The sequence below is a fragment of the Panthera pardus genome, unplaced genomic scaffold, assembly GCF_024362965.1.
Source record: "Panthera pardus isolate Hobbes unplaced genomic scaffold, ASM2436296v1 HiC_scaffold_7, whole genome shotgun sequence".
NCBI lineage: Eukaryota > Metazoa > Chordata > Mammalia > Carnivora > Felidae > Panthera > Panthera pardus.
In genome coordinates, this window is record NW_026527002.1 from 19,483,335 (window position 1) to 19,505,890 (window position 22,556).

General features: G+C 40.8%; 1 protein-coding gene and 1 long non-coding RNA gene across 5 annotated transcripts in view; one reads left to right on the plus strand and one right to left on the minus strand.

Moving 5' to 3' along the window:
* Positions 1-22,556, minus strand: part of LOC109269321 (uncharacterized) — a 58,189-nt gene that overhangs the window by 19,054 nt on the left and 16,579 nt on the right. The window lies entirely within an intron of this gene.
* Positions 14,251-22,556, plus strand: part of SULF1 (sulfatase 1) — a 177,204-nt gene continuing 168,898 nt past the window's right edge. For 3 of the 4 annotated variants that reach the window (XM_053896524.1, XM_053896527.1, XM_053896528.1), the window contains exon 1: positions 14,251-14,558. The gene's annotated coding sequence lies outside the window, so the exon portion shown is untranslated. Of the gene's footprint in view, positions 14,559-15,758; positions 15,869-22,556 lie in introns of all 4 variants that reach the window. The other variant, XM_053896526.1, reaches the window with a different exon arrangement.

Below are 22,556 nucleotides of genomic sequence, written 5' to 3' on the forward strand. Positions count from 1 at the left end.
GAGAAAGTTGTCCAGGCAAGGGACAGGTGGTAGGAGCGAGAAGGGAAATGGCTCTTCTGACAGAGATGAAAAAGTGAGCCACTCCTTCGTATTTTCTTTATTGTAAAATACACATAATGTAACATTTATTTATTTATTTATTTATTTAATTTTATTTTAAGTTTATTTATTTTGAAAGAGAGAGAGAGAATGAGCAAGGGAGGAGCAGAGAGAGAGAGAGAGAGACAGACAGAATCCCAAGCAGGCTCCACACTGTCAGTGCAGAGCTCAATGCAGGGCTCAAACTCACAAACCTGCGAGATCATCGCCTGAACTGAAATCAAGAGTCAGATGCTTAACCATCTGAGCCACCCGGGGGCCCCATAATGTAACATTTATCAAATGCAGAATTCAGCGGCATCAAGTGTATATAAAATGCTATGCAATCCCATTATTAATCTGAGAAAAATTTCATCAGCGCAAAAGGAAATCCTGAGTGCGTTCAGCAGTCATTCCCCACTCTTCCTCCCCCAGCCCCTGGCATCACCAATCTGATTTCTAGCTTAGGGAAGCTTGTACATGAACATTCATAGCACTATTCGCAATAACTAAAAGCTAAAAGCAACCCAAATGTCCATCAGCAGATGAATGGATAGACAAAATATGGCACATCCATATGACAGAATATTATTTGGCCATAAGAAAGAACAGAGTGCTGATACATGCTACCACACAAATGAACCTTGAAACATTGAACTTTCCATTTCTGCCCTTAGAAGAAATGAAGGCATCAGCAGGAGAGTGGCAGAATATCACACAAGGGTTCACAGACCTGGGTTCTGGGAAGGGTTTCTTCTCTGCTCTAAGGCGTCAATGAGCTAATCCATTTAATACCTTGCAACATTTCAAATGTTCCCGTCATAAAACTGGGTGAAGCAACCCTGCTTCCACACTGGTTCATTTTAACAATTTGAATTGTTCGGGGGCACCTGGATGACTCAATAGGTTAAGCGTCTGACTTTGGCTCAGGTCATGATCTCCCAGCTCATGGGTTTGAATCCCACATTGGGCTCTGCGCTGACAGCTCAGAGCTTGGAGCCTGCTTTGGATTCGGTGTTCCCTCTCTCTCTGCCCTACGCCCACCCCGCTCACATTCTGTCTCTCTCTCAAAAATAAATAATAAAAGCATTAAAATTTTTGTTTAAAATAATTTGAATTGTTCTTTTTAAATGCTTTAAAAATGCCTAAGAGCAAGCAGTGAATAATTTAGAGATTAGAGGGCACTGGGAAAAATAAGTCAAGAAGGATAGAATTGTCAAACAGCCTATCCTTCCTTCCTTCATTTTTGTGACTCGCCTTCCTGTTCTACCGCTCCTCTCCTCCCTGCCCTTTCCCCACCCCACTCCCTCCTATAAGCCTCCCTTCCTGGGCTGCTTTGGACTCTGTATCTCCCTCTCTCTGCCCCTCCCCCACTCAGTCTTTCTCTCTTTCTCTCTCTCCCCCTCTCTCTCTGTCTCTCAAAAGTAAATAAACAAAACATTTTTTTAATAAATACAGTATACCTTGAAGCACTGAAACATTCCCATTTCATGGATGGCAAAACCAAATCCCAGGCATGTGCAGTAACTCACCAGCATAGCTCAAACAACAGGTAGCAGAGCTGAACTAGAACGTAGATTATTTGCTTCCCATATTAGTGTTTGTTTCCTTTTCATTATGCCCGACATCAATCGCTCCTAAATGGGGTAGTGCTCCTAATAGGGCAACATTTGAAAGATATCAAAGCAGCAGCATTATTCGCAATATTCTTCCTTCTGAGAAGCCCACTCCTGCCAATCCCAGGAGTGAGACAGCTGTCAAGGAACTGCCACTTGTTAATGGAAAGAACTTCAGAGAGGCCCCAGGGGGTAGGTGTCATGGGTATTCATTGCCATGTGCACTGAAGAGTGGGGAAACATTAGATACATCCCTGAGGTTACTGTCTCAATAAAGGAGACAACGATGCCTGTAGATCATTATGTTATTGCCTCATTAAGTATGATAACAGAAGTATGAATGAAGTAAGTAAGTACTGAAAAGAAAGCCAGGATTCTCTCTGTCTATGAGGTTAGAAAATATCCTCAGAAGTGACACCTGAGCAGGACTTTTCAGGGTAGACAGAAGTTCTACAGATCAGCAGAAGAGTGTATATGTTCTGGATATGTGCCTGCAGTATAACTTTTAGACCTCACTCCCAGCTCTTAGAGTCATGCTTACTGGAGAACAGCGTTTGCTGCTCTCATTACAAGCTCCTGTCCAGGAGCATTATTCCAGTCTGTGCAAAAATTCCTGATCCTCTTAGTCCTTATCTGCTATTTCAAGGCAAGTGTTTGATATCAGCGCAGAATGAAGAAAGCCTCCAGGCCGGCAGCCACCTTATGCTAATTAGGTAAACACGCACACTTCTTCCAGATTCTGCAATGGTTTTCTGCTCTCCCGGCCTGGAATGTCTTTTTTTTCTCCAATCGTCAAGAACCCCCAAATCCGGAGGGGAGAGAAAAAAAAAAGAGGTTAGAGTGGGAGAGAGCCAAAGCATAAGAGACTGTTAAAAACTGAGAACAAACTGAGGGTTGATGGGGGGGTGGGAGGGAGGGGAGGGTGGGTGATGGGTATTGAGGAGGGCACCTTTTGGGATGAGCACTGGGTGTTGTATGGAAACCAGTTTGACAATAAATTTCATATATTGAAAAAAAAAAAAGAACCCCCAAATCCAATCCAAGCGTCCGTACTACAACCATATTCCCTCCTGCCAACTTAGACCTCTACCTCACCATGACACTTGACCTCTTGCCAATCCACTTGAATTCTGAGCCTTCTCCCATTAGTGAGACCTCAAACTATGATCTCTCTCTCTGACTCTGTTTCCCGTTTCCCTGCCAGCTCCTGCCTCATGAACCTACTTCATAAGCCTTCCTCCCCTCTTGACTCTTCCCATGAGTCCTTTTTTCCTCAACTGCATAGGACCTTGCTCTGCACTGGGTATCCACAAAGAAACCAAAATTCATATTTCTGATAGTATCTCCAAATTGATTACATTTACAGTCCCAGAAGTACTCTAAAAGGATTTTTTTTTTTTGTCATTCAGTTCAAATGTGTGTCCTCTTTTCGGCCTTTGCTCTCTGTTGTGTACTAGGAATTACTAATTTTTTTTAATATTTATGTTTTTAACTTTATTTTTTTAAATTTTTTAAATGTTTATTATTTGTTTTTGAGAGGGAGAAAGAGAGACAGAGCATGAGTGGGCAACAGGAAGAGAGAGAGGGAGCCATAGAATCTGAAACAAGTTCCAGGCTCTGAGCTGTCAGCACAGAGCCCAATGTGGGGCTCAAACTCACAAACAGCGAGATCATGACCTGAGCTGAAGTTGGTCTCTTAACCGACTGAGCCACCCAGGCATCCCCCAAGATATTTATTTTTGACAGAGAGAGAGCACCCACAAGCTGGAGAAGGGAAGAGAGAGAGGGAGACAGAGGATCTCAAGCAGCTCCTCATTGAGAGTGGAGAGCCAAACATGGGGCTCGAACTCACGAACTGTGAGATCATGATGGCCCGAACCAAAGTCGGATGCTTAACCAACTGACTCACCCAGGCACCCCTAGGAATTACTATTTTTGACAAATCTTATAATCATAGAATGAGTTTTTTATATTTTATATATTGTGGGTTGCAAGCATAAAGTTTCAAATGGAAGTATATATACCACGCTGAGTGTATACCACAAGGATGTATTAGGTGATGGCCGTCTCATTTTTTCTCATATGATGGACACTTTCCTTCAACTTTATATCTTTCTTCATAGTATTATCACTAGCAGGGGGCTGCTGAATTTGGTCCACAAGAGCCACTGAAGAGGCGAGTTCGAAAGAAGAAAAGAAAGCCTAGAGAAGACATTTTTTCCCAATGATACAGTGTGGTTATCTTGGAGACAAGTGTCAGGGCCCAACTGATGTGTACTGTAACCACATTATGCAGTACTGAGGAATGCCGCTTCCTAGCTCGGTAAAAGGTCCGTTCTAGGCACAGCTTTGGAAGATGTGATTTGATGTCTTTCTTTCCTACCAGCCCTCCCACACCACGCTCCCAGAAGCGCCCTCCCATGCAAGCTCTAATATCCTCTCGTGAGTTGGCAAATTTCTTCTCTGAAGAATAAAGGGCAGGAGGTTTTTGTTTTTAAAACCACACCTATTAAACCAGATGAATCTCCATCAGAGGAATTTCAGATATGAGAGAGGTCAACACGGCTAAGAGTTTCTGTTAGGCTCAGTTCCCCTGAATTTCCACTTCATAACCCTCAGATTATACATACAGTTCCAAGGTTTTTGCAAGGATTCTCAGAGCTATCCAAGGTGAGATTTACAGTGCCTGGTATTGGGTGAGTTTTAGACACCAAATGTTGTTAGGTTAAAAATTGTCTAAACAATCTTCCTCCCCTCTTCCAGAAGACTGGGCTTCTATTTTTAGCTCGATATTATACTGAGTTCATTTTCAGGAGACTCAAACAGCACAGATAGAGCCTTGATGAGTTTTTAAATTTTTTTCCATATCGACTGCCTGCCTTGCAGCCATGGCAAACTTTGGGTTTAGTGTCTGATATTTATGATTACATAATACCGTAAATATCAGATAACAGTAGCATTTAAAGCAATAATAAAACGCTTTAAGTGGCCCCTTTTAAAAACTACTGCTTTCCAGAGTAACAAAATGCAAATGCTTGGCTGACATTTCTGTTCTAAAAGCTGATGGAAGACAAAGATTTGGAACACTACCCTCTGCTAGCTTCTCTAGAGAGACATTGTGGCACTTTCTACTGTAGATGTCCTGTAGGGGGCATTACTCTAAAAACAGATTTCCCCTGAATTAACGTCTTTCAGATTTATTTAATTTTGAATTACCATCTCAAAAAAGTACTCTAAATTTATTCGAGTGATTTTTTGTGGAAAGTATCTTTTTAATGACTTTAGAGCCGAGTGCTAAAATATCCATTGCCAAGTGCATGAAGCACTTTGAAAATCAAGGTTCTGATATATCTTCTCTAGGAAAAACTTAAAAAAGTCAATAAAGGAGTCTGTGATAAATGAAGTATTTCACTGAAGAGATATTTATAAAACAAATGAGCACGTTTAGTCAATTTCCTAGGACTCAAACAGCCAGGTAATAAAAATGGAAGATCCCATACCATATCAAGTTTTCTTTTTTTAACATTTTAACAAACCATTTAAAAAACATTCCTGGGGTGGGGGCGGGGGGGAATGAAAACCTTAGATAGTCTTTTAAAAAAATGCTGGCACTCTTTACATTTACCCTCTGGCTATTTTTAAATTTAATTTCTAATCCCATAATTGAGTTCACAGTGGTTGCAACTATTATCAAACATCTTTCGGGGATTAGAACTCACTTTTGGTTCAAATGAAGCATCAGAAAATCATGTATGTTGTTGTCCTGAGAAAGTAATGCATGCCAATTAAAATTCCCCTGGGATTAATGAAAAGAATTGAAAATGATTTATTAAAAATGGTATTTCATGACTGCCATGGGGATTACTTGCCATATTTTTTTTTAAAAAAATCAAATGTATATCACTATTAGGCCCTGCAAAAGATACAGAGGCTTAGAAGAATGAAAGCTGACCAGGAATCTGGTACAGGGAAGGCAATTGTACACAGTGCCACAACTCTATTTAATGTAACCTGAACACTTTCTGGGTCCTAAGTGCACCCATGTGCTTGGGTTGGAGAAGTGGGGGGCCTCAGATCCCTCCCCCTGGATGTAAGAGACAGATTTCATTGTAAGAAAGTTCTCTATATGGGTCATTTGTGTCTCTCATTTCAGAGCAAAAATGGCGAGTTGTTTCTATCATTTACAGAAAACCTCTCCTTGTAGAAGGTATCCTTATACTTTTTAGACACACACATAAACATGGTGTCTGGATGGGGGGCGGTGTCTGGGTGGCTCAGTCTATTAAGCACCAGACTTTTGATCTCAGCTCAGGTCATAATCTCGCAGTTCCTGAGTTCAAGACCCGCATCCGTTCTCTGCTGTCAGCACAGAGCTCGCTTCGGGTCCTCTGTCCCCTCCTCTGTCTGCTCTGCCCCCCTTTCTTGCTCAAAAATAAATAAACATTAAAAAAAAAGTGAGGTCAGGGCACCTGTAGCAAAGGGAGAGAGACTTTTGATGAATGACTTTACCACCTTAAAATTCTCATAAATAGGAACTAGGGAGTTGAAACAAGAACAAATTCATTACTGATATAAATTCTAAAGGTGGGAGTCCAAATCCAGAATCTACTTCTTACTGAATGTTTGACCTTGAGCAGAGCACTTTATATTTCTAAACTTCCCCTTGTCTGTAAAATATAGATAATAGTAGCTTCCTTACTGGAGTATTGTAATGGTGAATTAAGTTAACCAGGGTGAATATATTAAAAGCCTACCTAACAGTGAATGTTCTAAGACTATTAGCCATTATTATTTTTATTATGGTAAGAATTTAGAAGAAGGAACAGTCCTTTTTACAAGATAGTTTGGGGGTGGGGAAAGGGAAGGCAAGACTAAAGAGCATTATCTTTAAATTAAAAGATACGTCTGTTCTTTCAAGGTTTACCAAGAGAATTTAAATAAATTTTTTAAATAAAATACAAAAAAAATCCTCTCAGAGAATAGATTTTTTAATTAATTCTATTTGTTTTCAAAATAAATAAGAATTATGGCAATAAACCTTTAAAGTGTTAGAAGCAGTTAAGCAATTAATTAGAACAAGAAATAAACAATTTCAACTTTAGTTTGTAGGATTTATACATTCAAAATCAAATCCTTTGTTACACTAAACCAGAAAGAGCTATTTAGCCTATGAAAGAGTTAACACTGATTTAGAGGTGTCCTATTTTTTTTTTAAAGAGATTTGTCAGAAGATGCTTGACAAATCTGCCTCTAAAATCAACTGCAAAAATATTGTGACTGCTCTTTCCACAGTTTTCCTAGGCAACTTAGCTGATGCAAAAGAAATTGTGGTTGTCAAAATAATAAGCAAACCACATTTTACAACCATCAAGAGAAAAAAGGAAGTGGAGTTTTCTATTTTGTACAGTTGTGCATGTCCTAGTGTCTGATGAATCAGAAAGACTAGCATAAGGAGAGGTTAAGAACATCAATTTGTTGATTATCTTTCTTAAACAATCTAACAAAATCCAAGCTTTTATTTAGCTTGTAGAAATTACATCGGTCCATTGAGTAAGCAACTGAAGATTGCTGCTCATTAAAAGAACTATATGTTCATGGAAATGAACATTTTTTTTATTAACATCTGTAAGCTCTGGTTTCTTGGTAAAGACTATAATGGTAACGAATGTGCAGCTGTTTTCCATCTGTTACTTAGAAATTTTTACCCGAGTACTTACTTCCCAGTAGTGTTAAGTGAGTACTAGAACACGATTACCTTCCTTACAATGAGGGAGGACAGTGTGTCAAGGGACTATACTCTGCTTTTGAACAGTTATGGACTCCACAGTTCAGTTATGCAGTCAGAAGTAAGGGCCTTCGTGCTAACTAACAGCTTAATCTCCTCAAACAAGCTGAGCTGCGTTGTTCAAGCTGAACCTGTAAATTCTAGCAAGACAAGCAATCCAGTAGCATTGGAAATAGATTGGAAGATCTATTATGTAAATGCACTGTGCTAAGTTCTAGACAGAAAGGATGCAAAAATGAATATGACAAGTTTCTGTTCCCAAAGAGTTTACGGTTTTAAAATGGATTGGTTTGGGGTCCTGAAAGAAGGAAACCGGTCCCCTTTTTTTCACTAACGTTTTTTAATGATATTACTTGTGCGCTATGTATCCATGTTTCTATCGTCTTCTGTTGTTTTGGTTCAGTGATTATTGTTTTGCCACTATTTTTTTTCTTTTGTAAACTTATCTATGACTTACCTTTGCATTTTAAGTTTTTAAGTAAATATCAGGAGAAGAATGAACTCAGGATCCTGATTGAGAGCCAATACAGTAAAACTTTGGATTGCAAGAATCTTGTTCTGTGAGTGTTCTGCAAGATGAGCAAACATTTCTAATAAATTTTAACTTGAGAAACCAGAGATGTCTTGCAATGTGAGTAGTGTGTGACACAGAATGCCACATCATCACAAATGAGCCAATGGTTCTCTCTCTCTCTCTCTCTCTCCCTTGCTGTGGGATTGTGGGTGATCCTCTCCCATGCTCAGATGCTCTGTCTCAGGCAGCGGTGTTTGGCAGAAATCAGTGATCTTTCAAAACGTTGGAAGGTGCCCAGTGATCTTCCAAAACTGGCATTAGTGTATGTTTTGTCACTTCAAAGCACCTATGGACACCCCTTGGCTTTTCCATACAAGAGAAAGCTTAGGAATGTTTCCTTCATACTAGGTCAGGCTGCCTGCAGCATAGGCCCTTTCTTCTGCTGCCTTACTGCCAGTTACATTAAATACAGTAGATGACAAGAGTTTATTAATACTGTATTGTAGTCAACATCCATGTGAGTATATACAATGGCCCCCATGCAGAAAAAGATTCCATTGAGCCAATAGATAGCAGTGATTCTGTTTAGTGACAGTGAAAGTCGTCCTACACGATACCCTCCTTTCTCTTGTCTCCCTCACAATAGCCAGAAAAGTTTTCAAAAGTAAGTGCTGGTTAATTTATTTTTCTCTTTATTTTGTATTTTCTTTATTACTTTGTATTATATTACAGCACTGTAATCATTTTTATATGAATATTCTAGGGTTGTGGAACGAATCATCTGAGCTTCTGTTATTTCTCATGGGGAAATTCTCTTTGATATACAAGTGCTTTGGATCACAAGCATGTTTCGGGAACAAATTATGCTCGCAGACCAAGGTTTTACGGTCCCTCTTCATTAATTTCCTAGACATTAGGCAAATAACAGGGACATAGGGACTGCCGTATGGCCCTAGTTAGGAAAATTCTCAGTTCGGGGTCTGATGTCCATTTCTTTCAAAATTAATATAACGTGAATCTCACTCAGATATTCCCAAGTTTTTAATCTTATATGTTGAAAAAAAAATACATGGAAGTAAGAAAGTTAGATGATATGTGCCCTGGATCTAGCCCACTTTTTACAATAAAGCAGGGACACAAGAAAAATTATATTATCCAATAATTATTAAGAAGAGCTGTGCTGCGTTTACAATTACATTTGCCTGACATTTCTCAGCTAAGCCACTATAGTGGCTTAAAGAAGAAATGCTGCATGGACAAAGATATTTTATGCTTCTGAACTCACAGCAACTTGTCAAATTCTGTAATGCAACACCAATGAAACATAATCACTCCAGTTTAAGAGAATCTTTGCAGTTCTTAATTTTGTTCCTAATAAAAGTGCATGTTGCTATTGAGAGAAAAATACACGATCTGATAGATTGAATCTTGGGGTTCATTCCCTGTCCACCAATGACTTGGACATTAGCCTGATCCTCCCTGAGCTTCACTTTTCTCATGTCTATCCCTGCTTCCAGTTTTCTACCTTTTTCCCCTGCTACATACCTTAACTCAGGAATGTTCATATTACGAATGAAAGATCATTATTTGACTCATTGGGTTTAGGATAAACTCCATCTGAAACACCCTCCACCCTTTCTTCCAGATTTTTATTGCCGAAAGTCACATTTTCTTCTCACTTGATACCCATACTTCCTAATATTATGTCTCCTAAACTTATTTATCTGTTCAAATGAGGACTAATACCCAATACTCAAGTACCAATTTCTACAAGATGGGTTTAAAAGAGATTTGTAAAAATGTTTTGCATCCTTTCTGCATTTATCATTGAATCCACTCCATTTCACCAAATTATCCCATTTGAGAGTTACTGTTTTGTCCTAAATGGTTTAGTGCCTCATTTCAGCCTCCCCAAATGATTTGCAGTGTAGCTACATATCCCTTTTCGGCATAGGCAGGCTTGCGCTTCCGGGAGAGAACTTCCCCTCAGTGATGAAACCATTTGTCTGGCATGAAAGCTACCACTGGCTCCAGTGCCACCTCCGATATAGCTGTGCAGTCATTGAAAACATGAGCAACTTGGATGCTTGTTGCGTGGCATGTGACTTCATTTAACAAGCAATCGTGTCTTCTCTCTTTCTGAGAGTGATTTGGTTCAATGTGACTAAAGGCAGTAAAGTATAGTTGAAGAAGAATAAGTCACCGTCTGAAGCTGGGTAGCCCTGAGTGCAGGATGTTCCAAATTATAAGATTTATTCTGCATCTACAGACACTTCATATGATATGAATAGTAATGGGCTAGTTGTCACACACATATTGCTAGCACTGTGGGCCTTTAGACGACATTTGTCATTTGCTTCAAAGGAAAAAACCCAAGGCAGTGTTACCGTCAAAGAAAGGGGGCTTCACAGATTCACATATCCCATCACATTAAGCATTGGTGATCAGAACTTTTTCTTTTCTGATACTTACAGATGACCTCAAAGCCAACTTCAGAAACCATTTTAAGAATGAAACATTTCACCAGCATCGGGGAATCTTATTCTTTCAGTCATTATTTGTATGCCAAAATAGGTGCTGGGAAGATGATGGTTAGCAGACATAATAGGAAAAAAAAGAGATCCAATGCTAGCTACCCTTTTGACTTTCTCTTACAGAGATTATGCCTGGTCGTCACAGAAGATTGGCTCCTCAGCTGGAGGCTTCCCAATTCTTACGGTTTACCTCAGCATAATACAGAATTCAAGCTATGTCCAAAGAAGTAAAATCAGCACAAAGTACGTGAGCTTATGACTTTCCGCGTTCTCGCAATTCCAAGTGCTTGCTGATGGCTCTCCCCCCACCCCCCATCAGATTCCTCTGTGGTCACACTAACCTCTGGGGACTCCAACAGCATCGCTTGCTCCCAGCCCCGTGGCACAGGGCAGCCTGTGACAGCCAGGATGCCTCAGGACCCAGTTACCTTTCTTCCCGCCAAGTGACTGGAGCCGCCGGCCCTCTCAGCCCCACTGATGATTTGTTTACTATGCTTCTGTTGGGATTCTTGGCCAACTGGCAGCACCAGGGGGAAAAGCACCGTGGTGTCTTAAGTGCACTAAATCTTCGTATTAGCCCCCTGGCTTGGTAAACCTTTCTGTTGGCTTTGTTTTCTTTTCTTCAAGCATGACAAACAAGTGGTTTTTCTTTTTCACTTTAATGATTCTTTAAACAAAAAGGGGTAGTTTAGGCCTTTCTCTGAGGCTGATAGGTGTTTCTGTTTAATGAGGTTTTTATTATACTGTATTGGCTTCCCTGAAAAGAAATTACAAGCAGCAAACAGCTGATAATAGAACAAGGCTGGAAGAAACAATAACCAAGAGGGGGAAAAATTAGTGTGGCGGTGGATGCACACGTTGTAGCTCGGGGACCAAATGCCATTTCCATCCTCCCGTGGCCACGACTGTACTGGTCATAAAGTGATGTGGGCACTCGTGTGCCGGTGATGTGTGCATGAGAGATATGAATATAGATATAGACCCAGCTAAACTGCCATCTGTGGAGGAAGAAGGGTGGCGAGCTCAGTCTAGACAAAGATGAGTGGAGCTCCGAGTGCGGGTTTACAAGGGCTGGTCGGTTGCCATGGAAACTAATTGGAGCTAATAAGTAAAGGGACATTTTAACTGTGGGAACAGAATAGGAGGGGCTATTTTTCAATATCACCGTTACCTACAATTAATCTCTCATTTGAGGAGTGTCCTGACTTAATTCTTACGAGGAAGCCAATAGCCCTGCACACAACCTCACCCTGATCAACATCACATTCAAATGCTGACTGTCATCTTCTAGAATGTGCCGTATTTTAGGTTTAGATCTTTCAAAACAGAATCAATTTCACTTTTTTTTTTCCTCAAAAAATAAACTGTTTGCAGATGGCAAGGAGAAAGGAAGAGAGGTAATGGAAAATTCTTAACTTCTAAACTGACGCTCTGCTGAGCACTGAACCGGGCTACAGGGAGAGGGAAGCTGGGACCTTATCCTACAGCACCGGCTTCAGGTTTTTGTTTGAGTTGATTTTCTTTAACAAAAGCATTTCAGAGCATCAACCAAAGAAAAATGTGTCCTTGTAGACTCATGTTATGATACTTTTGAAAGGTGATGTTTACGGACACTGCACAGAGCAAGAATGAGGTTCATAGCAAATGAGCAGGAGTGATGGCTCAACTTGTATTTTCTTATTTGGCAGCAAGTTTTAAGTAGTATAAATAGCTGAAGTTATCAATAAAAGGGAAATAGTAGCTGGGAATTAATGAAAAGATTTACAATCAAGAACAGAATAGAAATGTGTGTGTTAAAAGGCACTTTCAACAATAATGTGGGTCAGAGCCAGGATCACTTGGGAATGTCTTACAGAAGGTGTGTTACAAGCACAGGGTTGATAAAACATGATTCAACACCTTTATAGTTTCTTAGGTTTTACTTTTGTAACTCAATTACAGTTTAAGAGAATGCAAACTACCTTAATAATGTCTCCAGGGCCTTCAAAATCTATGCAGTGGAGGTAATCCAGATTTTCAGACATGAGTCTGGGTGGATTAACCAAAAGAAAAAAAAATTTTTTTTAATGAAAAAAATTGCCTCACAATAATTGCCACTATTAAAATTTTTATGGTGCCCAAGGGAAGTCTTAGCCCTGTGGTGCCACTTGCCATTGTTGAAGGTTTCTGTGTTGATTATGTATCTGGATTTAGCTGATTAAGAGTAGTGGTGTAGTACATATAGTATATATTGTGAAACACACACCTCATAATCACTTCTGGGAAGAAATTAAGCAAATGAATCGGAACTCCGACCTCTAATTCTTTTTCTTCCCCTCATCTTTTCTATAGCCCAGTTACAGGGAAAAAAAAAATCACAATCTGAAAATTATAGTTCTTAATTCTGTACTTCAAAACATTACACCAAGAGTAATTTTTAAGTATCTTAATATAATATCACATTAAAAACTCCTGGAAAAAAACAAGCCAGTCAAGTCAATTTTGCTAGTTATTGAAATAATTCTCTTTGCGATGCTGGCGTTCCAAACGTGAGATAGCCAGTTGTAATCTAGATTTTAATGCTTTGGGTAAGTCTAAAGTTTGTTGTTTTGTTTTGTTTGGTTTTTTTGTCTGGTTTTTATGCCAGCACACCCATCCCTGTTCAAAGAAATTCAAAAGGTGCAATATTTAAAATGTTGGCTCCCCACAGACACTGTCAGGGAGTTGATAATATTTCAAACTCATATTTTCCTTTTCAGATTATCAAAATTCCTTAGAAGTCTGATGGCATATTTTAAATGGTGAGATTTGTAGCAATTAATTTATTGCCAGATATGTCCTTAAAGCACTGTAACAAGTATAGCCATTTTCTGGTTCAGACTGCTATCAAAGAAGTAATTAGGTCTGTAAAAACAGTTCAGAGAACTCAAAAAAAAAAAAAAAAAAAAAGGAAAGGAAAAAGAAAGAGAAAAAAGAAAAGAAAGTAAGAAAGAAATGCACATAAGAAAGAGACACTGAAATGACCAAAAATTGAAAACATTTCAAAGCAAAATTGTTAATGAGCTGCTTGAGCTATATGGACATTATAGGTGCAATTAACTAGAAGCCAATAAAAATAATCAATGACAGAGTGCAGCCCTCTAGTACCAAGTGCTTTTACAAAGAGATGTCTGTGAAAGCAGCAAGTGATTAAAAAAGCCACCTTCATCTATGGGGGTGCGTGCTATTTTACATGAGTAGAAACTAAAATGATTTTCGTGGACTATTTCTGAAGTTCAGCCTGTGGCAAACGGTGAAGAGCCGTACGTGGGAATAGACAAGTTTCTGCTCTTAGCCCTGTGCCCCCACCCCCTTTCTCCCTGGAATGTTGGAGGCAGCCATGATCTAATCAAAGGAAGGTAGGAGTTTAGATCTCAAAATGCAGATGTCACATTTCAGTGCAAACTGCTCCTACATTAACACTTTATCAGTATGGCAGGATGAATCTTTTCTCTCCTGGGGGTGGTGGTGGTGCGTGCGGGGAGGGTGCCTCACTGAGAAGATTGCCCTCGCTAGGTTGGCCAGGAAAAGATTTTTAGTGTTTCAGTGCATCCCCGGGAGGGTCCCAGTCGTCCCCGGGGGAGCACAAGGAGTTGTGAAAAGTAACGCACAACTGGCCACCGGAATAATTCATTCCCTCCACCTTCTCTTTAGCACCTCCCACTCCTCCCCTCTTTATAGCCGTCCTTTCTCTCTGAAATCTCAGGTTACTTGACTGGGAGTTCTCAGACCTCCAGTTTCAGTCCTGCCCTCAGCCTCCAGTCGGTGAGAGACACCCAGCCCCAGCAATTGGATTGGGCAGCCCGTCTTGACACACCACCGTGCTGAGTGCTTGAGGACGTGTTTCACCAGATGGTTGGGGTTAGTGTGTGTCATCACATTCGAGTGGGGATTAGGAGCAGGGAGCTGTGTGGTCTTCTCCAAGTGAGAGTTGCGGGCAAGAGAGCTACTTTGCCTTTGGAAGCAGAGGAGGAATTCATTTGCTGCAGCCACAAGAAAGGCAGTTTTTTCAGGTAAAGTAAAAGACATTGAATGCTTCTCTCCCTCTCTCCCTCCCTCCCTCCCTCCGTCCCTCCCTCTCTCTCTCTCTCTCTCCCTCTCTCTCTGAACATAGTTTTGAATGGAATGCTAGCACAGCACACTTGTCAAAGCCAGTTGTTGCTCTCCTATCAATGCTGCTATTGTACGGTGGACAGATAACAGTGAGGAGCTGGGTGCTTGGCTGTCTTTATAGAGCGAACACTCCCCATGCCTTGCTCTTGAAGGTGTAGCTGAGAAAACGCCTTCTGGAGCGGCATTCGTACTCTCTAATGCCCTCCTTACCTACCCGAAGCGGGAGCTACGGATTGTTCATAAAGGACGCGTCAGGCCGAGAGAGCATTTATTTTAGCTTTCAGAATTAAAATTCACTTTCGAACTGTTGCATTTTACGCCTCACTTTATAAAGCCCCCCGTAAGAGTCTATTACTGAGTTGCCGGCAGAGGTGGAAATGCTTCCTTGCCCGATTTTTAAAACATGCATTATGTCTGATTTATGACGGACCCAAGTGTTTTTAACACAATTTGGCGACTGAAAACTCCTTGAGAGAAGAGGCTGCCCTCTGAGCAGCTGATAGATCGGCTTTAAAACAGAAATGCTCAGAGTTGGAAGAAAAGCAGAAAAGGAGGAAGTAGGAAAATGCTCTTTAAACGGAGTTTATCCCTCTTGCAGCTGCAGGGAAGCAGATGGAGGGAATTCATTTGCAGATCTGTTTGTGAAAGTTTTACAAGTCATTGAAAACTAAAGTAGCATCTCTGTGATGGATCATTAAAGTCACGACATTTATAGGTTTCAAACAGGCTATCTGAAGTGTTAATTAAATGGAAATAGATTTTCTGGCTGGGTTATAAACAAACATTGGAAAAAAAAAGGCTTTAATTATAAATTAGTCACTGGAAATGAATGGTCATCCGGTGCCGGAGCAACAGAAAATGAGTTGCCATCATCTATGTGAGTAGCTATTAACGGGACCAATCTGCCAAAAGCACCCACCAAAATTAAATTGAGCCGAATGAAACAATGGGGTTTATACACTACGTTTAATGTGTGGCATAAAAAAGGCCTTTCAAACTGACGCCTTATTTTTACAGGGATCAAAAAATAAAATTTTCATTTTTAAAATTTTTGGCCGAGCGAGGGGAGTCAATGAGTTACTTCTTCTGCACTCTAACAGACTTGCCCTCCTACATTCATGTTCGTATACCTGTGGTGCTCAAGAGTTCTTGTGTCTACCGGACTCTCACATTTGCTAGAGAAACCCAACACTGTCCTTACCCTCTGCAGGTGAGAAATCTGATGAATAATACTGTATATAAGCTATTCTGAAATGGGAGCGGTTTAATAGGCTGAACAGCAGGATTTATGGCTAGTGCTTTGTGATTTTTGTACTCATTCAACTGCCTAAAGATGCTTGTAAAATTATGTTTCAGGTTGCATTATACATTTTTTTTTTGCAGCCAGTTATATTATTTCATCTTCTTTTTTAAAAGTTCTGATTAAAACAACACTTCAGCATGGTGTGTAGTTGTTATTCACAGTGTTCTCTGGTCTCAAAGCCTTCAGTGCGAAATTATCCTCATAAATAAGCAGGCAGCTATGACGACTGAGTATTATCCGGTTCCCAATATTACATAACCCAAATAGGACTAAGTTCATAAGCTGAAGTCTTCTGGAATTCCAGTCATTCCACTTTGGCTTTACAATGGAACCGGGGCTTAAAAAAATAAAGACAGAAAGGCAAACTGATATCTGGGGTTGTGTTAGGATTAGGAGGACTACACGCACGGCGTGTAGCAGGTATCGTCCTGACCACCAATGCCATTTTTCACTCTCACAGAAGTATTTCAGAAGAAAGTAAAGTTTCTGCTCACAGGATGGAGATGGGTGTGATGGCATCTAACAAAGGCAAGTTTCATTTAGCCATGGAGCCCCACAAGCATATGTCGCTAATGTCGCAGACTGACCACCAGGCTGCCTGCCCAGGACTTTGACAATATGGAAGAAACCCACCCCTCCCCCCCCAAAAGCCCATTGCATGCAGGATTAGGCGGGATGGAAGCAAAAAAGGGAATGTTGAGAAATAATAAATTCACACCTTGAGAAGGCAAAGTGGTGTGTCCATCCCCCCAACAAGGCTAAAGTACGATGAAGTTATTTAGCACAGCTAAGAGGCTCTGCTTAGAAGACAGTGCCCACAGGGCAATCCCAGTTGCTTGTCAAAATCTAAATCTACGGTTCCAGATGGTAAACATTCAGAGACATATTTATGGTGACTTCTACATACCTCCGTTTGACATTTGGTTTCTTCCTGACAGCACTTGCGCTGGTAACACACATGAAGTTCCCATCAGTATTGCAACAGCTGTAAAAGTGTTTGAGCACCAAGGCTGTCCCTCCTGGTGAAGGGGAACAGAATCGGGAGGGGGGGGGGCCCGGGGGGTGCAGATCTCCACTGGCACTATTGATGCATCCTGCTATCTAGGCACGCAGTCAGGTGATGAATCTCAGAGGCGAAAAGCCATCTGAAAGCTTGATTCAGTAAGTTGCAAAATCCATTTTTATGGTCGAGTGGAAAACTAACATACATCAATCCAAATATTCACTGAGCTCATGCTAAGTTGTGAGTGGGAACCTTCATCAAAGAACTAAAAGGGCTCCTCTCTGTTCACTTCTAAGGAAATTTATGTGACTGCGGGCAGATTGTTGTGGTCATTTCCATTGTAATAGTTACTAGTAGAGACAAGTGTCAAGAGTGACACTTTGCATTTCCTTTCCTAATTATATATCCATATGGGAATGCATAGGGGCTTGCTTCCTTTGTATTTTAGACTTAAAATGGTTTACACATTACGAATCTATAAAGCAAGTTTTGTGACACTGAGTATTAAGCTTTTCCACCCATTGCCATGTGGTTGAGGCCAACCAGTGGGTCAGGTCAGGAAATCTGGTTCTTTTTTCCCTGTACAATATTTTTGTGTAGAGAGTGTGGAGTATGTTTAAGGGGATTAAAATGTTTAAGGCGCTGACTCTAAATAGATTATTATTTTTATCACCATTATTGACTTTGAGGGAAAAGAAGCCCATGTATGAAATTAATTCTATGGTCATATGGTAAATTTACCTTTACTTTAGGTTAGATCCCTGGCAGGGGGAGGCGTTTGAAAGAAGATATTTTTGGAAAAAGTTTGTCCTGAAATGTGTTTCCTATTTAAAATATTTTCAATTCTATCTCAATATGCTAGGAAGGAGGGGAATTAGCCTGTTGGGTTTTTTTTTTTCTCTCTAATAGCCCCCTCACCCCCGTAGCTAATCTGTCGTCAAATTCTGTGAGTCCTTCCTTTAAAACATCTCCCACATCTGGCCCACAGCCACCGCTCCAGTACAATGATTGCATCACACACATGGATCATTACAACAGCCTCTTATCTGGTCCGCCTGCCTCCATTTCCCTCTTCCATCCACCGGTCCAGACTGAGCTTCCTAAACTCTGCTTCCATCAAAGCATTTCTGAGCTGAGAACTACTACATGGACCCTCATTACTCACAGAATGAAGTTCACATGACATGCTGGCCATCTGTTCCTTGGTCCCAACTTTCTGACAGCATCTTCCACCAAATCCTTACAGAAGTACAAGCCAAACCTCCTTTTCCCTGCAGCCCAAGTGGCCAGTTCAACTCACCCCCCAGCCCCCAACACCAACCCCATCCCCACCCCCCATCCCTGCTTCCTGGTCTCTTCTCTTACCGCAACCTCTCTACTTTTCTAGCTTGTCTGCAAAATGAGGGTCTGCCCTCACGGGCACTGTTCCTTCGGGTTCTATGTTTGTGAGACTGTGTAGAACACACATCATCTCTCTAACTTCATCCTTCAAAAATGTCAGCTTAAGTCCCATCCCTTCCAAGAAGCCTCCACTGATTACCACATCTCCCAGGGATGTTTTCCTTCCCTTGAAACTGACCATTCGTTATGTATGGGTTGCACTTAGCACGACCGCCTTGATTTTATCTTGTTTTCTATTTTGCCATTTTTCCCTTGACTCCTCAGGTAGGGGGAGGTCTCCTAAGACAGGGACTGGCTTGATCTACTTGTACTTCCCACGGAAGACACTAATAGTTGTGTTGACTAGTTCACAGGGACATTCAAACATCCAAGGCACTTTTCTCTCTGGTTACCCCACTTTAGAGCTGTTTGCCAGCTCTAAGAGTCTTCTCCCCCCGTGAGAGAGAAGAAAAACAAAATGATGACACTTGAGTGGTTGTATTTTGGGGTAGCTTAGAACAAATTCCACCTAAACAGAATGCGAAATTATTGCCCCAAATGAAGTTTGAGTATTACAATGACAAATCTCCATCTATTTCAGCTTTCTGTAACTATGGTAGAAATTACATCTATTAGCTGCCCCTCATGGTATAAAATTTCAACTACGATTTTGAAAGCGGGAGAGTACAGTCTTCAGTTCAGGTGGACTTGTGTTCTAATCTAGGGACAACCACTCAGTAGCTGAGTGGCCTTGGACGGTGACTTGCCTTTCAGCCCCCTCCTCTGTAAAACAGAGTCAGAAGTACTTACCTTGAGGATGTTGTGGAGAAAACGCACAAAGCACTGGCTTGGCGCATGTGCAATAAATGGGAGAGAAAGGAGGTTGATAGGTGCGTACACAGATATAGATCCAGGATGCGTGAATGTGTTCATCTCAGTTATGTTAGTCATTGATTTTATGTATTTACGGTGTGTCTGTAGGTAGCCTTTTCTGCCACCAAAAGCAGGGGGGGAAGGGGAAGAAAGATCAAGAGAGTAAGACTCTCACCAAAAGCAGGGGCGGGGAGGGGTGGGGAGAGATGGAGAGGGCAAGGAGAGGGAGACAGAGGGAGGGCAGAGGAAGTAGGAGAGGGAGACGGAGGGGTGGCTGCTTTTGGCATGGAGCAACTGAGTTAATGGATCTGTGGGGACAATGGTGACAGTTGAATACACTTTGCAGGGAGGAGCAGAGTCCTGGGTCCTGCATTAAAGGATAATAAAGAGCAGGCACTGGGCTGCAGCGCTGGGGGAACAAAGGGTCCGAGCGGTGGACCTCAGCAGGGAGTGGAATTCACCAAAGGGTCATGTGCTCCTCTTCCTTCCTTCTGGCCCACTATTTAGAAAGAAATAATAACTTGGCAAAACATTGTAGGAGTCAGGTCAAGCTTCCAGAAGTAATTGGTAAAGCGAGATACCATTTAGACAAAACCAGGGGCTTGGACCTTTGCTGTCCTTCACCTCCAAAGCAAATTTAACAAAATGCTGGAAGCAATCAGCCTGAGCTCGGTTCTCTTCCCAAACTGCACCCACCATCAAACATCGAGCCTACTCTCTGTGTCCTTTCCCCAGAAGGGCAGCTCACTGAGAAATTATCTAACAAAGCACTGAATGCCACCTCCCAAACATATCTGTGGACACTGGTCATTCAATTTCAGTTTTCAGGATCTTGGGATACATCAAAGGATATTCTTTCCAAGCCTGATCATCTGGTGTGCACCTGCCCCAGGCCAGGGAGAGGAAAGAAACTCCTCTAGCATAAAGGGCAAGGAGGCCTTTCTGGAGATCCCTCCCTATCCCCGGCAAACACGTGCATAGAACTTTCATTAACAGTTATGTTGCTTGACATCGTCTCGGCTGCTTCAGTTAAACTAGCTCCCTCTGCCCCCAAAGTATATGATCTTTGTACTACTGCACGACAATGTGTTAAACCTTGTTAATTTAAAAAAAAATGGAGGTCTCTACTTCACCTTCAAAGGTAGGACTTTTTCTTATACTCTGATTTTCTTTATAACCACAGAGCTACAAATCTGTGAGACATATTTCTTCATGTCTTAAAATGTGAATCCCAGGGACTGGGACATGTCACCACTTAACTGTAGTGGGTGAGACTGATGTTAAATTGCTAGGCTGAAGAAATGAACAGACACACTGTGCTTCTGGGTAAAAAAAAAAAAAAAAGAAAAGAAAAGAAAAAAGAAAATTCATTGTAGGACGTAAAGTGTCCCAAAATTAATCTCCACATTTTGTGTGATACTAATCAAATTTTCACACAAGGTTAGATGGCTAGTGGTAGGAACAGAGTTCAGGAACCGGCAAGAGCCCGGATGACTCTGCTTAAAGTAAAATAAGGATTCTAACGTCCATCTGGGTAGTAAACACATGAGCAAGCCTCGACATTTTTGTAAGAGAAGAGTACCATTAGTCAGATGGGGACTTGTTTTCTCACGTATCCGAGTACGTTATAAAACTACCATCATTGACTTTTCTGTTCGTGAGCTACTGGCTCTGACATAGATTTTTACCTACCTTCACATATTTTTGCTTCTGTTGTGTTCTCCTCAGTTTTAATCTATTTGTTGTCATTGGCATTGCCCAGATCTTTAGTTCAGCTACAGATTACTGTTTCTAGATACTAGTTCTGTTGCTACAATGAACTGAAACCCTGACTAGTTTTTTATGACTTGTGTTACAGTTCTCCCCATCTGTGAATAAAGCTAATACTCTATGAACTTTTTCACTTCATAAAAAACCCAAGTTTGTCTCAAGAACTCAAGAAAATCCCTCTGAATCCATTCCCTTGATGAAAGAAGCCCGAAACATACCAGCCTAAGAGCTGTCCCAGTTTTCTGAGCAATATACTAGAACACTCCTAATAAACAAAATAGAAATCTGAATTACAGAGAGTTTTGTCTATTGTCCAATTTTGTGGTTTGTTGTTGTAGCTCACGTATGTTGTTATAACACCTGCTATAGTAATTTAAAATAAAACTGCAAGTTAGACTCTTCTAAGATATCAGCTATACCAGAGTCATGGTGAGAAAAGATTAACTGCATGCCAAGTGTGCATTTATTAAATTAATTTAGGAGTGTGCACCTGTGGATATTATCTTCAAACTCATATCACTAATATGGCTTAGCACTAAAATCACCTCTCTATAATATAACATGTCCTCTGAATAGACTTCCTGCCAGTTTAAAGCTTCCCCCTTAACCTTCACCTGCCAATAATCAATCTTCCCCTGAATAGAAGTTCTGAGTAAACAGATGTGCTTGGCATTGCATCCAGATATTCTTGAAACTTCAGCTTTTTAACTTTCATGTATAAGAAGTGCATCCCAGCAAAGAGGCCCCTGCAAATCATGTGATCCTTTTTTCCTCTTGAAAGCTTCATGCTGCTAAGAGAAAGAAGTGTTCTGAATATAGCAGATGAATAAAAGCGTAGGTGATGTAATATTTGTTATTTGAGACACCTAAAGTCTCCACATGTGTTATCACCATCTTTTTCGTATATAATATCTATACTTAGTAAAAGAGATTTGGGGGATATACTCAATGTCAAACAGCTTAAACTACTTTTTAGCCATTGAGTTGATGCCTTAAGGAACGGCCACAATGTGCCTTCTAAATAGAATCTAAATAGAGCCAAAAGGAACAGGCTTAAGAAATCTCCATCGATTTGTTAATTTGTCTATTCTGTATGTATTTGAGAGCTTCCTGTGCATTTCTGTCCCAATGCGGAGAGGAATGCAAAATAATAAAGGACACCATCCTTGCCCTAAAGGAATATCTAATTTAGCTGTGAGGGGAGACATGCACACAAGCAATTGTTTAATAGTAATGCAAAGAATGTGGTGATTAAATAACCCTTGTTAAGGTCTAATAAAATAAAAAGGACATCAACAGAGCCCCCTATTGGAGGAATGGGAACCTTAGCTGGGCAAGACTTTGCTCCAGATCATAAGCAGATGAATCAGAGCAGTGAATCTTCTCTATCCTTTACAAACTGTGTGGGGCCTATTGACCCTCTCTTTCATTCAGTTTCCTTTTCTATAAAATGGAGATATGGTTACCACAAAGGGTTGTTATAAAGGTTAAGTGAGATAATGAAAGTAAGATGCTTAACACAGGGATTAGACCACAGTAAGCGTTCCCAGGGCTGTATCTTTCCAAGAT